The sequence below is a fragment of the Eleutherodactylus coqui genome, chromosome 1 (genome assembly GCF_035609145.1).
Source record: "Eleutherodactylus coqui strain aEleCoq1 chromosome 1, aEleCoq1.hap1, whole genome shotgun sequence".
In the NCBI taxonomy this organism is placed as follows: Eukaryota; Metazoa; Chordata; class Amphibia; order Anura; family Eleutherodactylidae; genus Eleutherodactylus; species Eleutherodactylus coqui.
Window position 1 is genome coordinate 161,311,182 of NC_089837.1, and position 14,680 is coordinate 161,325,861.

Consider the following 14,680-nt stretch of genomic DNA (forward strand, 5'->3'; position numbering starts at 1 on the left):
GGGAGTGATAAGTTAAACTACATCTTTCATCTCTTTTGGTATTTTGTGACTGTAGATGCTGGATATATTGATTGGTGATGTTGTGCTTTGAAATATGCCAGTGTGACATGGGTCACACTGTGGTGATTTTAATGTGGATTCACCATATATTTTAAACTATAGAATAAAGGTTATGTTTTAACTATAGATACTTCCCTTTTCTGTTTGTTTTTTTACATACATGTGTGTATACATGCACACAGCATCTATTGTCCACTGTATGGACTATCGATTACAGATTTTGCTGAGGTACCGCAGCAGAGTCCACAATGAATCTACAGCAAAATCCACATATGTTATATGTGGTTTTAAAGTATAGTTTGGTGTGGATTTTCTACAGATTTCACCTCCGTCATTTGAAGGTGTGTAATCCACAGTGAAAATTTACAATATAAATGGACATGTTGCAGATTTAAAATCTACCTTGCATGTGTGGGTAAATTTCCGCTGCGGATTTTTTACTGCAGCATGGATGAGTTGTATTGAAATCTACCTGCTTTATTGAATATACCGTATATACCGGCGTATAAGGCGACGGGGCGTATAAGACGACCCCCCAACTGTCACCTTATACGCCGGTATTCAGTGGAGAAAAAAAAAAATTTTTATTACTCACCTCCCACGGCGTTCTGTCGCGCTCCGGCAGGATGTCGCTCGCTCCGGCAGGCTGTCGCTCGCTCCTCGTCCCCGCCGCAGCATAGCTTTCTGAATGTGGGGCTTGAAATCCCCGCTTCCAGAAAGCTAATACACACGCCGGCAGCCATGACATCATTGAATGGCTGTGATTGGCTAAAGCACACGTGGCTTCAGCCAATCACACTATTCAATGACATCATTGAATGGGTGTGATTGCTAACACGTGCGCCTTCAGCCAATCACAGCCATTCAATGATGTCATTGAATAGTGTGATTGGCTGAAGCCACGTGTGCTTTAGCCAATCACAGCCATTCAATGCTGTCATGGCTGCCGGCGTGTGTATTAGCTTTCTGGAAGCGGGGATTTCAAGCCCCGCATTCAGAAAGCTATGCTGCGGCGGGGACGAGGAGCGAGCGACAGCCTGCCGGAGCGAGCGACATCCTGCCGGAGCGCGACAGAACGCCGTGGGAGGTGAGTAATAAAATTTTTTTTTTTTACACTTTTTTTTTTTTGTATTACCGGCGCATAAGACGACCCCCGACTGCAGAGCAGATTTTTCGGGGTTCAAAAGTCGTCTTATACGCCGGTATATACGGTACCCTAAATGGCTGCGGAAAAGCTGCAGAGTTTTCCAGTACCAGCGGAGTGAATGAGATTTCAAGTAAACATATCCACTGGCTATAGAAATAGACCTAAAATGTGTATTCTAAATTCACAGCATGTCAATTTATGCTGTGGATTGGTTCCAAATTTATTTTGGATTTTCCCGATTGAGTTCAATGAGGGGGTCAAAATCCACAACAAATCCAAATTGTTCATTTGCAAACAATCTGCAGGTTACATAAAAAGGGGACACAACCGTATGCCAACTGTATGCTGCTTTTGATGGATCAGTTTTTTGTTCTTTTTTTTACACTGGTAGTGGATATTTGTTTTCCCGACAATGGCAAGTATAAGCTTATTTCTATTACAGTGCCTATGCAGTAAGCCTGGTTCTGGTACCATATCTATGTAGTAAGATTGGTTCTAGTATATACCTATATAGTAAGCTTGGCTGTGGTACCACATCTATGTATTTGGGATCAAATCTACATAAATGTAATAGCAGAATTAAGCGTACTACCGGTATGTAGTAAACCTAAGATAATTAAAACTTTAAACTGGTGGGGAGGCAACAATTTTCATGTAGCATTCCTGGTAGCCTTAAGTTGTCCTTGGTTGGGAACCACACAATGTGGGCATCACATTAGGAATCAGAGCACAATACTGTTCAGTAGTGGCAAAAGTCACATCTGCTGTCTTTGCAGATACTGTATGTACATAGCAGTACAAAATAGGCTGGAGACTGAGATCTTATTTTTTTTTTTAGTAAAGTCTGTTTTGGCCTGGGTTCTGAAATTTGGGGTCAAACATGATTATATTTGTTTTGTTTACCGAGTTGACAGAACGTGATTATGTTGATGCAGTTTTTCAGACAGAATCCGGGATCTTGCTTAACTTTGCTCATGGCCACACTTTATCTAAAACTGGCCCTGGACAAATCACACACATCTTTTGGCCCCAGACTTGCAAGCAACTGTCATTTCTCAGATATATCATGTTGTATGTAATAAAGGGACTACATTCATAATCATTACTTACAATGCAACTATACGATCTTGATGTTGCACAACCAAAGCTACCATGTAGCCCTAGAACTTTCCCAACAATGATCTATGTTGGCCAAAAAGTGATAATGTCCTTGCATAAATCTTAGGAGTAAAAGCAGTATCTCACACACACAATCATAACCTGAAGTGAGCTGGAGTAAGAGGCACCAAATATAAGAAAGAATTTAAAAAATTTGGTGTATCTTTTGACTATCTAACATAAAAATCAAATCATACCACCTACATGCTGGTACAGATTTGCAATATAGTTTCCTCCAGCTTCTGTAAATTTGTTGGGCAGCAGAAGACCGTCACCTCTAGCTAAGCCCCATCAACATTTAAAAAAAATATCAAGGGACACAAAAATGAAAACAAAATTTAAAAAATGTGTGCAAATGCAGTTTGTGCCAAAATGTTCAACTTTTTCCACAAGAGTACTAGTGCAAAGACATTTATAAATCCGCTTCAATGTATTGTATCCAGTTACTAGAGCATACATGGAAAAATATCTAACTTTAGCTAATATTTGAATGAACCAGACTACACATTAATTTAGCGTCTTTCCTAGATCTGACTACAAGTGTGAGTTTACATTGTGTTTCATAGTTAAATTCCATCCAGCTGCATGAATATATAACTGGTATAATCTGTTATCCATGCTTGAAACTCATATTCTATTTTATAGCCCCTGTGTAAAATGTAGTATCTTCTTACCTGGAATAGCAGCAGAGAACGTGCCTGAAATGACACTGAACAGAATTCCTAGCTTCACCACAGAAAGATCCATACTTTTATTCTTGATGTTTCCTTTCAGCTGACAAACTTACAAAAGGAAATGATCCTTCAGTAGGATTGAACTTCCATCCCAGTTGTATCTAGAGCATGACGCCAGCTCACGTAATTTCATTTTACAACACTTTCCTGATATCAGTCCATGACACACCCATTCTTGAAAACTTTATTAGAGGGAGCTAACCCTGGAATGTGTACAAAATTACTTAAAGGGGTTGTCCCAATTCTAGCTGTTTTGTGCAGGAAGCAGACAGTTCCATACATTGTGCAATGGCCTGGATTGGTACTGCAGGTTGACTCCTATTGAAGTGAATGGGACTCAGCCTGCAGTACTAACGCGGGCCACTGTGCAATGTACAGAGCCTTCTGCTTCCTGCAGCAAAACATCTAGAAGTAGGACAACCCCTTTAGAAGGTTTTTTTTCAGTTTTTAGGTCCCTTTCATACATGTATATGCAAGTTGTGTACGAGATTTTCAGGTGCAACTTTTATATTGCATAGACATCCCACCCATGTGCTATCTGACGCCAGTGGGCAGTGGACATTGCATGTCCAATTCTCATCCATGATACAGACCAGAATAGCACATGCTGTGATTTCTAGAATCTGAACATCACCTTTCTTTGGAAATTCTCTACATTTTCTTTTAAAAATCTGTGAGGAATCTCATTACTTTACTGTAATATCACTTCCCAATGGGATCTCCTCAAATCTAAATAAGTATTGAAATGGGAATAGGACTATTAAAAGTCTTTTGCAATCAATAACAGAAAAAAGTATATTAATTGAACTAAATAAGACTATCTCATCATAGGGATTATCCTATTTATCTCTTCTAGGTCACTGATCGCATAGCCCAGAAAACAAGCCAACCAATTATGCAACTTGCTTGACATTGTTAAATGCTCTCACTACATTGAGCAATGACTACCAGGAACCAGGGGCATAACTAAAGGGGATGCAGGGAATGCGGTTGCAACCGGGCCCAAGAGCCTTAGGGGGCCCATAAGGCCTCTCTTATCCATATAGGGAGCCCAGTACTATGAATAAAGCATTATAGTTGGGGGCCCTGTTACTGGTTTTGCAATGGGGCCCAGAAGCTTCAAGTTACACCTCTGCCAGGAACTATATCTTCTACCAATCCATAGTGATGACAAGTTTCCTTCTTGATAAGGGGCAGTATAAAGTAAGATTGAGGACAGGCTTGCTGACAATACTGTGTTTGCTTAAAAGGAATCTGCCAGCTACTTTGAGTCCTATAAGCCGATGCTTTAATTTTGGGGATGTACGTTTTATACTTACCTTTCCCACTGTTCCTTCTCTGTCAGCTGTCCAACTAACAGCTGACTATATAGTTGTGCGCATAGAAAGAGCAATACATAGCACACCCCAATGTATGCATTGATATGCATACATTGGGGATATGCAATGCATATCAGTGGCGGATTTCAGAGCTGACAGCAGGAAAAGAGTGGAGCAGGTAAGTAAAAAAAAAACTTACATGCATGGGCTCACTCAGAATGTAAGCTACTTTGAGCCCATAAGCTTAGTTATAGGAGTCAAAGTAGCTGACAGTGTCTCTTTAACTGGTGCAATAATTAGGTATATCTTAGGCTGTTGTCACATCTGCAATGGGGGTTCCATTTTCTTGCTCTGTTTGTGAAGCAGGAAAGGCAAATCCCCTATCCAAATGGGTCCGTCTTATGACGGAACCTAACAGCGCTGAACGGACCCCATTGATTATAATATGGTTTGTTCCGTTTACGCTCAGATACTCCCACTGCTATGAGAAAACTGCTAAAATAATGTCATCAAAGTATACAATATACTGCAGCCTTTGTAACTCTGTTAAAGATGGGGATATATGTGGGCATATTAATTTAAATGATCACAACATAACATTCTAATAAGGTATTTAAAGCAATTTTCAAAATTTTAATGTGCATCAAACACCTTATGTTTTTTCTGCCCAATTTTTCTTCAAACGTATTAAAATAATAACAGGACAAATGAAGTATTCATAGTGGATTCCATGATGGCAAGTTGCTCAATTCTGAAGCAGCTAAGTAACCGCAAAACAGCATTTTCACCACCTTGTTTTATAGGCTTTTCAGTTGTAGTACTGTTTTTTTGTCAAACAGGGCTGTGTACCATGTTTCAAATGTTGTGCTTTTGGCCACTCTCCCACAAACTACTTTCAACAACTATTAGTGCGTCGTCCCAAACACTGAGCTAACCGCGGTACAACTGTTTGGACAATATCTATCTATATCTATCTAATATCTATCTATCTAATATCTATCTATCTAATATCTATCTCATATCTATCTATCTCATATCTATCTATCTCATATCTATCTATCTCATATCTATCTATCTCATATCTATCTATCTCATATCTATCTATCTCATATCTATCTCATATCTATCTCTCGATCGATCTCATATCTATCTACCTATCTCTCTCTGGTATAAGTTATACATCTCCGTGAATTTGTATATGTTTCACTCTTTATACACAATTAACCCCTTCCCACCCTATGATGTAAGGGTACGTCATGGGAGCGGGGTACTTCCCGCAAAATTACGTACTCTTACGTCATGGGGATAGCGCGAGATCATAACAGATCTCGCGCTATCCCGCTGCGTGAGCCAGCTGTCACTAGTAGCCGACGTCCCGCTGCGACAGCACGGGGCATCAGAGATGCGCCCCCCCCCCCCCCCCCCCCGTTAACCCCTTCCCTGCCGCGATCTAAGTAGATCACAGCACGGAAAGGGTTCACAGAGGGAGCGCGCTCCCTCTGTGACTCCAGCTGGCTCTCGCAATAACATTGCGAGAGCCCAGCTGGTTGCTATGGCAACAGGACGCCAGATACCAGCGTCCTGTATTGCCATAGCCTGTGATCGCTATAGTAAGCGATAAGGCATGGCAGGAGAGAAGTCCTGCCATGCCTTATCGTAGAGATCTGCAGTGCTGCAGTAAAAGTCCCTCAGAGGGACACAGATTGTGTTAAAAAAAAGAGCAAAATAAAGTACAAAAAATAAAAATGTAAAAAAAATGTTAAAAACCATTTTTTTAATGCTTTTTCTCATATTAGCATAAAAAAAATTAAAAATCCCACATATTTGGTATCAACGCATCCATAACGACGTGTACAATACATTGAATATGCTTATTATCCCGCATGGCAAAAAGCGTTTAAAAAAATGCTAAAAAACTGAGGCAAAATACTAATTTTTAGCATTTTGCCTCCCAAAAAACGCAATAAAAGTGATTAAACAAAAAATGTGTGTACCCCAAAATGGAACCAAGAAAAACTACAGCTTGTCTCGCAAAAAATAAGCCCTCAGAGAGCTCCGTCCATGGAAAAATAAAAAAGTTATAGGACTTTGAATGCAATGAGTTTAGAAAAAAATAATAATTTCCAAAAAAAGGGCTTTTATTGTGGAAAAGTGGAAAAACCTAAAAAAAGATAAGAATTTTGGTATCGTTGTAACCGTACCGGCCCGCAGAAGAAAAATGTAGTGTGTCATTTATGCTGCATGATTAACACCTTAAAAACAAGAAAATCTATGGCAGAATTGATGCGTTTTCTCTCTCTACAATCATAAAAAAAAAATAAAAGTTTTAAAATGTAGTCTATGTAACCAAAAATGGCACCAATGAAAACTACAGTTTGCCACGCAAAAAACAAGCCCTTATAAGGCTGCGTGGACGGAAAAATAAAAAAGTTATGGCTTTTGAAAAATGGAGATGAAAAAAAACCAAAAATCATTTGGTCCTCAACGCCAAAATAGGCCATGTCCTTAAGGGGTTAAAAAACGCATCCGAAACGCATGCAGTTATTAATTGTGTTTGCAGCTTCTTAACATACACGGCGTTTTTATGTGTTTTTCTTAATTGTGGTTCTAAAGTACAACAAAAACATGATCACACCCTAAGGCCGCGGTCACACGGGACCGAAATGTCGCGGAAATCTCGTGGAATGACTGCATGGAAATACTGCAGGATTTCTGCGGCAGAAATGCAGCTTCATAATTTGCACCGTTTGGCGCGGGTTTTGAAGCGGCTTTGCCGCCTGTATTTTGCTATGGAAATCTTTTGCATAGAAGGAGAGAGGCCACCGTAGAAACGGCGACACAATTGACATGCCATTGATTTCCACACGCCATGTCAATTTCAGCGCGGTTCAACCGCAACAGACTGGCCACAGCATGTGGAGGAGATTTTTGTAAATCTCGTCCACTTTGCTGCTTTGTCACAGGATAAAAATGCAGGCAGAATTTTCGTGCAGAAATTCTGCTCTGAAATTCCATGTCAATTCCGCCCCGTGTGAACCCAGCGTGAGGCCGCTCTCACATGTAACTGTGGCATTTTTACCAGAATTTCGAGCTGCATTTTTGAACACATGGTACAGCGTTTGACAGTGCTTTTTAATGTACCCCATCATTGTGATGGGTGAGGAGGTGAAAAACCTGAAAACGCAAAATTAGAGCAGACAGCTCTCGAAAATCGCGGCGTTACGAATACAGTGTTCGAGTGCAAGTTTGAGTAACCCCATTAGAATCAATGGGAGTGTTGTACCGCGGTTAGTATGGAGCTCGGGATACTGCGCTAATAATGGTAAAAAGCGGTGTGTGTGGCCTGCGGGGCTACCAACAAATTTTCATGTGCAGGAAATGCGTCATGTTTGGAAAGATTACGCTAAGGAGCAGATCATAAAATGGAAATTCATTTTGCAGCTGTATGCACCACAATTTAGGTAAAGGGGGAGGGGGAGGCCAGGAAGGGGGGCCCTGAGCTGAACTTTTGCACCCGGGCCCCTGAGCCTTTAGGTACGCCCCTGATAACCAGTGTTGTATTATTCACAACGGTGGATTTACCTCTAGCACAGCAGTTATAGGTAGCTTTTAGGGAACACGGCTTGTAGAGTGAAAACTAGAGATGAGCGAACGTACTCGTCCGAGCTTGATACTCGTTCGAGTATTAGCGTGTTCGAGATGCTCGTTACTAGAGGCGAGCACCACGCGATGTTCGAGTTACTTTCACTTTCATCTCTGAGACGTTAGCGCGCTTTTCTGGCCAATAGAAAGACAGGGAAGGCATTACAACTTCCCCCTGCGACGTTCAAGCCCTATACCACCCCCCTGCAGTGAGTGGCTGGCGAGATCAGGTGTCACCCGAGTATAAAAATCGGCCCCTCCCGCGGCTCGCCACAGATGCATTCTGACAGAGATCAGGGAAAGTGCTGCTGATGCCGGAGCTGCTATAGGGAGAGCGTTAGGAGTGATTTTAGGCTTCAAAAACCCCAACGGTCCTTCTTAGGGCCACATCTGACCGTGTGCAGTACTGTTGAGGCTTCTTTCTGCAGTGTTGCACTTTTTTTTTTTTTTTTGTATATCGGCCGTGCAGAGCATTGCGTCCTCAGTCTGCAGTCATTGTACAGAGTATAAGGCCAGTACTGGTGAGGCAGGGAAAGAGATATTCAGGCTATATAGGCAGTGGGCTTTTTCCAAAAAATTGGGGAAAAATACTATATTTGGGCTGCCTGTGACCGTCTTCAGTTTACTGCGTGTCTGCTGGGGGTAGTAGTCCTAATTAATACGCAGCTAAGCGTTACAGCAGGCTTGCGCAAAATTGTTTCCTGGATCTGCTGTCTCTGTTACATCAGCGCCGTCATTCCGCCAGAGGGAAACAGTATACATAATATTATACGCTGCCTACAGTATCTATCTGCTGGGGATAGTAGTCCTAATTAATAAGCAGCTAAGCGTTACAGCAGGCTGGCGCAAAATTGTTTCCTGGATCTGCTGTCTCTGTTACATCAGCGCCGTCATCCCGCCAGAGGGAAACAGTATACATAATATTATACGCTGCCTACAGTATCTATCTGCTGGGGGTAGTAGTCCTAATTAATACGCAGCTAAGCGTTACAGCAGGCTGGCGCAAAATTGTTTCCTGGATCTGCTGTGCGTTCTGTAAGGGAAGTCAGCCTCCAACCACAGGCCAATAAGCGGCACATTTAATTACAGCGTTCTGTTTCTGCACTACTGGTAATACAGCATGCTGAGGGGTAGGGGTAGGCCTAGAGGACGTGGACGCGGGTGAGGACGCGGAGGCCCTAGTCAGGGTGTGGGCACAGGCCGAGCTTCTGATCCAGGTGTATCGCAGCCGACTGTTGCGGGATTAGGAGAGAGGCACGTTTCTGGCGTCCCCACATTCATCTCACAATTAATGGGTCCACGCGGTAGACCTTTATTACAAAATGAGCAGTGTGAGCAGGTCCTGTCGTGGATGGCAGAAAGTGCATCCAGCAATCCTCTGGCTGCTGCTCCTCCTTCCTCCCAGCCTCTTCACTCCATTACAATGACACATTCTGAGGAGCAGGCAGACTTCCAGGAACTGTTCTCGGGCCCCTGCCCAGAATGGGCAGCAATGGTTCCGAATCCTCTCCCACTGGAGGAGTTTGTCGTGACCGATTCCCAACCTTTGGAAAGTTCCCGGGGTCCGGGGGATGAGGCTGGGGACTTCCGGCAACTGTCTCAAGAGCTTTCAGTGGGTGAGGAGGACGATGACGATGAGACACAGTTGTCTATCACTCAGGTAGTAGTAATTGGAGTAAGTCCGAGGGAGGAGCGCACAGAGGATTCGGAGGAAGAGCAGCAGGACGATGAGGTGACTGACCCCACCTGGTTTGCTACGCCTACTGAGGACAGGTCTTCAGAGGGGGAGGCAAGTGCAGCAGCAGGGCAGGTTGGAAGAGGCAGTGCGGTGGCCAGGGGTAGAGGCAGGGCCAGACCGAATAATCCACCAACTGTTTCCCAAAGCGCCCCCTCGCGCCATGCCACCCTGCAGAGGCCGAGGTGCTTAAAGGTCTGGCAGTTTTTCACTGAGAGTGCAGACGACCGACGAACAGTGGTGTGGAACCTTTGTCGCGCCAAGATCAGCCGGGGAGCCACCACCACCAGCCTCACCACCACCAGCATGCGCAGACATATGATGGCCAAGCACCCCACAAGGTGGGACGAAGGCCGTTCACCGCCTCCGGTTTGCACCGCTGCCTCTCCCCCTGTGCCCCAACCTGCCACTGAGATCCAATCCCCCTCTCAGGACACAGGCACTACCGTCTCCTGGCCTGCACCCACACCCTCACCTCCGCTGTGCTCGGCCCCATCCACCAATGTCTCTCAGCGCACCGTCCAGCCGTCGCTAGCGCAAGTGTTGGAGCGCAAGTACGCCGCCACGCACCCGCACGCTCAAGCGTTAAACGTGCACATAGCCAAGTTTATCAGCCTGGAGATGCTGCCGTATAGGGTTGTGGAAACGGAGTCTTTCAAAGGCATGATGGCGGCCGCGGCCCCGCGCTACTCAGTTCCCAGTCGCCACTACTTTTCCCGATGTGCCGTCCCAGCCCTGCACAACCACGTCTCCCGCAACATTGTACGCGCCCTCACCAACGCGGTTACTGGCAAGGTCCACTTAACAACGGACACGTGGACAAGCACAGGCGGGCAGGGCCACTATATCTCCCTGACGGCACATTGGGTGAATTTAGTGGAGGCTGGGACAGAGTCAGAGCCTGGGACTGCTCACGTCCTACCCACCCCCAGAATTGTGGGCCCCAGCTCGGTGGTGGTATCTGCGGCGGTGTATGCTTCCTCCACTAAACCACCCTCCTCCTCCTACGCAACCTCTGTCTCGCAATCAAGATGTGTCAGCAGCAGCACGTTGCCAGCAGTCGGTGTCGCGCGTCGTGGCAGCACAGCGGTGGGCAAGCGTCAGCAGGCCGTGCTGAAACTACTCAGCTTAGGAGAGAAGAGGCACACGGCCCACGAACTGCTGCAGGGTCTGACAGAGCAGACCGACCGCTGGCTTGCACCGCTGAGCCTCCAACCGGGCATGGTCGTGTGTGACAACGGCCGTAACCTGGTGGTGGCTCTGCAGCTCGGCAGCCTCACGCACGTGCCATGCCTGGCCCACGTCTTTAATTTGGTGGTTCAGCGCTTTCTGAAAAGCTACCCACGCTTGTCAGACCTGCTCGGAAAGGTGCGCCGGCTCTGCGCACATTTCCGCAAGTCCCACACGGACGCTGCCACCCTGCAACATCGGTTTCATCTGCCAGTGCACCGACTGCTGTGCGACGTGCCCACACGGTGGAACTCTACGCTCCACATGTTGGCCACGCTCTATGAGCAGCGTAGAGCTATAGTGGAATACCAACTCCAACATGGGCGGCGCAGTGGGAGTCAGCCTCCTCAATTCTTTACAGAAGAGTGGGCCTGGTTGGCAGACATCTGCCAGGTCCTTGGAAACTTTGAGGAGTCTACCCAGATGGTGAGCGGGGATGCTGCAATCATTAGCGTCACCATTCCTCTGCTATGCCTCTTGAGAAGTTCCCTGCAAAGCATAAAGGCAGACGCTTTGCGCTCGGAAACAGAGGCGGGGGAAGACAGTATGTCGCTGGATAGTCAGAGCACCCTCCTGTCTACATCTCAGCGCGTTGAGGAGGAGGAGCATGAGGAGGATGAGGAGGAGGGGGAAGAGACAGCTTGGCCCACTGCTGAGGGTACCCATGCTGCTTGCCTGTCATCCTTTCAGCGTGTATGGCCTGAGGAGGAGGAGGATCCTGAAAGTGATCTTCCTAGTGAGGACAGCCATCATGTTAGGATGCCTTTCTCGTGACCCTCGCGTTACACGCATTCTGGCCACTACGGATTACTGGGTGTACACACTGCTCGACCAACGGTATAAGGAGAACCTTTCCACTCTCATACCCGAAGAGGAAAGGGGTTCGAGAGTGATGCTATACCACAGGACCCTGGCGGACAAACTGATGGTAAAATTCCCATCCGACAGTGCTAGTGGCCGAAGGCGCAGTTCCAAGGGCCAGGTAGCAGGGGAGGCACAGAGATCGGGCAGCATGTACAGCACAGGCAGGGGAACACTCTCTAAGGCCTTTGACAGCTTTCTGGCTCCCCAGCAAGACTGTGTCACCGCTCCCCAGTCAAGGCCGAGTCGGCGGGAGCACTGTAAAAGGATGGTGAGGGAGTACGTAGCCGATTGCACGACCGTCCTCCGTGACGCCTCTGCCCCCTACAACTACTGGGTGTCGAAGCTGGACACGTGGCCTGAACTCGCGCTGTATGCCCTGGAGGTGCTTGCTTGTCCTGCGGCTAGCGTCTTGTCAGAGAGGGTGTTTAGTGCGGCTGGGGGAATCATCACAGATAAGCGTACCCGCCTGTCAACCGACAGTGCCGACAGGCTTACACTCATCAAGATGAACAAAGCCTGGATTTCCCCAGACTTCTCTTCTCCACCAGCGGACAGCAGCGATACCTAAACAATACGTAGGCTGCACCCGCGGATGGAAGCATTGTTCTCTATCACCATCAAAAACGTGGACCTTTTAGCTTCATCAATCTGTGTATAATATTCATCCTCCTCCTCCTGCTCCTCCTCCTGAAACCTGACGTAATTTTTCTTAGGCCCACAAGGCTCAGTCATATAATTTTTGTAAACAATTTTTATACGTTTCAATGCTCATTAAAGCGTTGAAACTTGCACCTCAACCAATTTTTATTTTAACTGGGCTGCCTCCAGGCCTAGTTACAAATTAAGCCACATTAACCAAAGCGATTAATGGGTTTCACCTGCCCTCTTGGTTGGGCATGGGCAATTTTTCTGACGTACATTAGTACTGTTGGTACACCAATTTTTGGGGGCCCTCGCCTACAGTGTAATCCAATTAATTTTTTGCCCACCTGCATTAAAGCTGACATTACCTCAGCTGTGATAGGCACTGCAATGGGATACATTTATATACAGCCGGTGGGTTCCAGGGAGCCACCCATGCTGTCGGTCCACACGGAGTTGTAACTGCATGTGTCCACTTGTAAAGAACCCCAGTCTGACTGGGGCATGCAGTGTGGGCCGAAGCCCACCTGCATTAAACATGACATTACCTCAGCTGTGATGGGCAATGCAATGGGATATATTTATGTACCGCCGGTGGCTTCCTGGCACCCACCAATGCTGTCGGTCCACATGGAGTTGTAACTGCATATGTCCACTTCTAAAGAACCCCAGTCTGACTGGGGCATGCAGTGTGGGCCGAAGCCCACCTGCATTTAATCGGACGTTACCTCAGCTGTGATGGGCACTGCAATGGGATACATTTATGTACAGCCGGTAGGTTCCAGGGAGCCACCCATGCTGTGGGTGAACACGGAATTCCCATTGCGGAGTTGTACCTGCCTGTGACTATTTATAAAAAACCACGGTCTGACTGGGGCATGCAGACACCTTGACAGAATGAATAGTGTGTGGCACATAGGTTCCCCATTGCTATGCCCACGTGTGCAGCTCCTGATGGCGGTGGCACAGGATTATATTTCTCATTGCTTCTGTACAGCATTGTGGGCTATCGCCCCGCCCCTTTTAAAGAGGGTCGCTGCCTAGCCGTGCCAACCCTCTGCAGTGTGTGCCTGTGGTTCCTCCTCATGGCAGACGCACTTATAAATAGACATGAGGGTGGTGTGGCATGAGGGCAGCTGAAGGCTGCGCAGGGACAATTTGGTGTGCGCTGTGGACACTGGGTCGTGCAGGGGGGAGTTGGGCAGCATGTAACCCAGGAGAAGTGGCAGCGGAGTGTCATGCAGGCAGTGATTGTGCTTTGTTGGAGGTAATGAGGGCTTTTCAGAAGTAAAAGTTGTTGGGAGGGGGGGGCCCACTCTTGCCGCTATTGTGGCTTAATAGTGGGACCTGGGAACTTGAGATGCACCCCAACATGTAGCCCCTCGCCTGCCCTATCCGTTGCTGTGTCGTTCCCATCACTTTCTTGAATTGCCCAGATTTTCACAAATGGAAACCTTAGCGAGCATCGGCGATATACAAAAATGCTCGGGTCGCCCATTGACTTCAATGGGGTTCGTTACTCGAAACAAACCCTCGAGCATCGCGAAAATTTCGTCCCGAGTAACGAGCACCCGAGCATTTTGGTGCTCGCTCATCTCTAGTGAAAACTAATAAACCTGAGCATTGTGCACTAAAATATAATATATAAGCCAAATAATTTTAATTATTAATTAGAATATATTCAGTTATACTATATCATTATATCAGTCGGAGCTCCTACTGCATAATGTTGTATTATGGAGAATTGTAATATATAACTTCACATATGCACGTTATTTGGAGCCCCGTATCGGCCCCGTATTGGGCACGGATTTCTGCTGCGGGGAAAAAATTGCGGCATGTTCTATTTAACTGCAGATTTCTGCAGCAGGAGGTCTCCATTATTACAGTATTAATGGAGACCGCGGCGGAATTCCGCAATCACTTGCGGGAACTAAGGTTTTTTAAAAACAGCGTAAATTCGCGGGCGTATCCCGAACACTCGTGGGCATGAGCCCTTAATGTCCAGTCAGCTGAGAAGGACACAATGCTTATCACACTGTGGGGCTATACAGAGGGAGAAAGATTTATGTTATACTGGCATTTAATAGGCGCCATAAATTAAAGGGAATCAAAGCAAAAGGATCAGCGGAGTTATTACAGATATGGG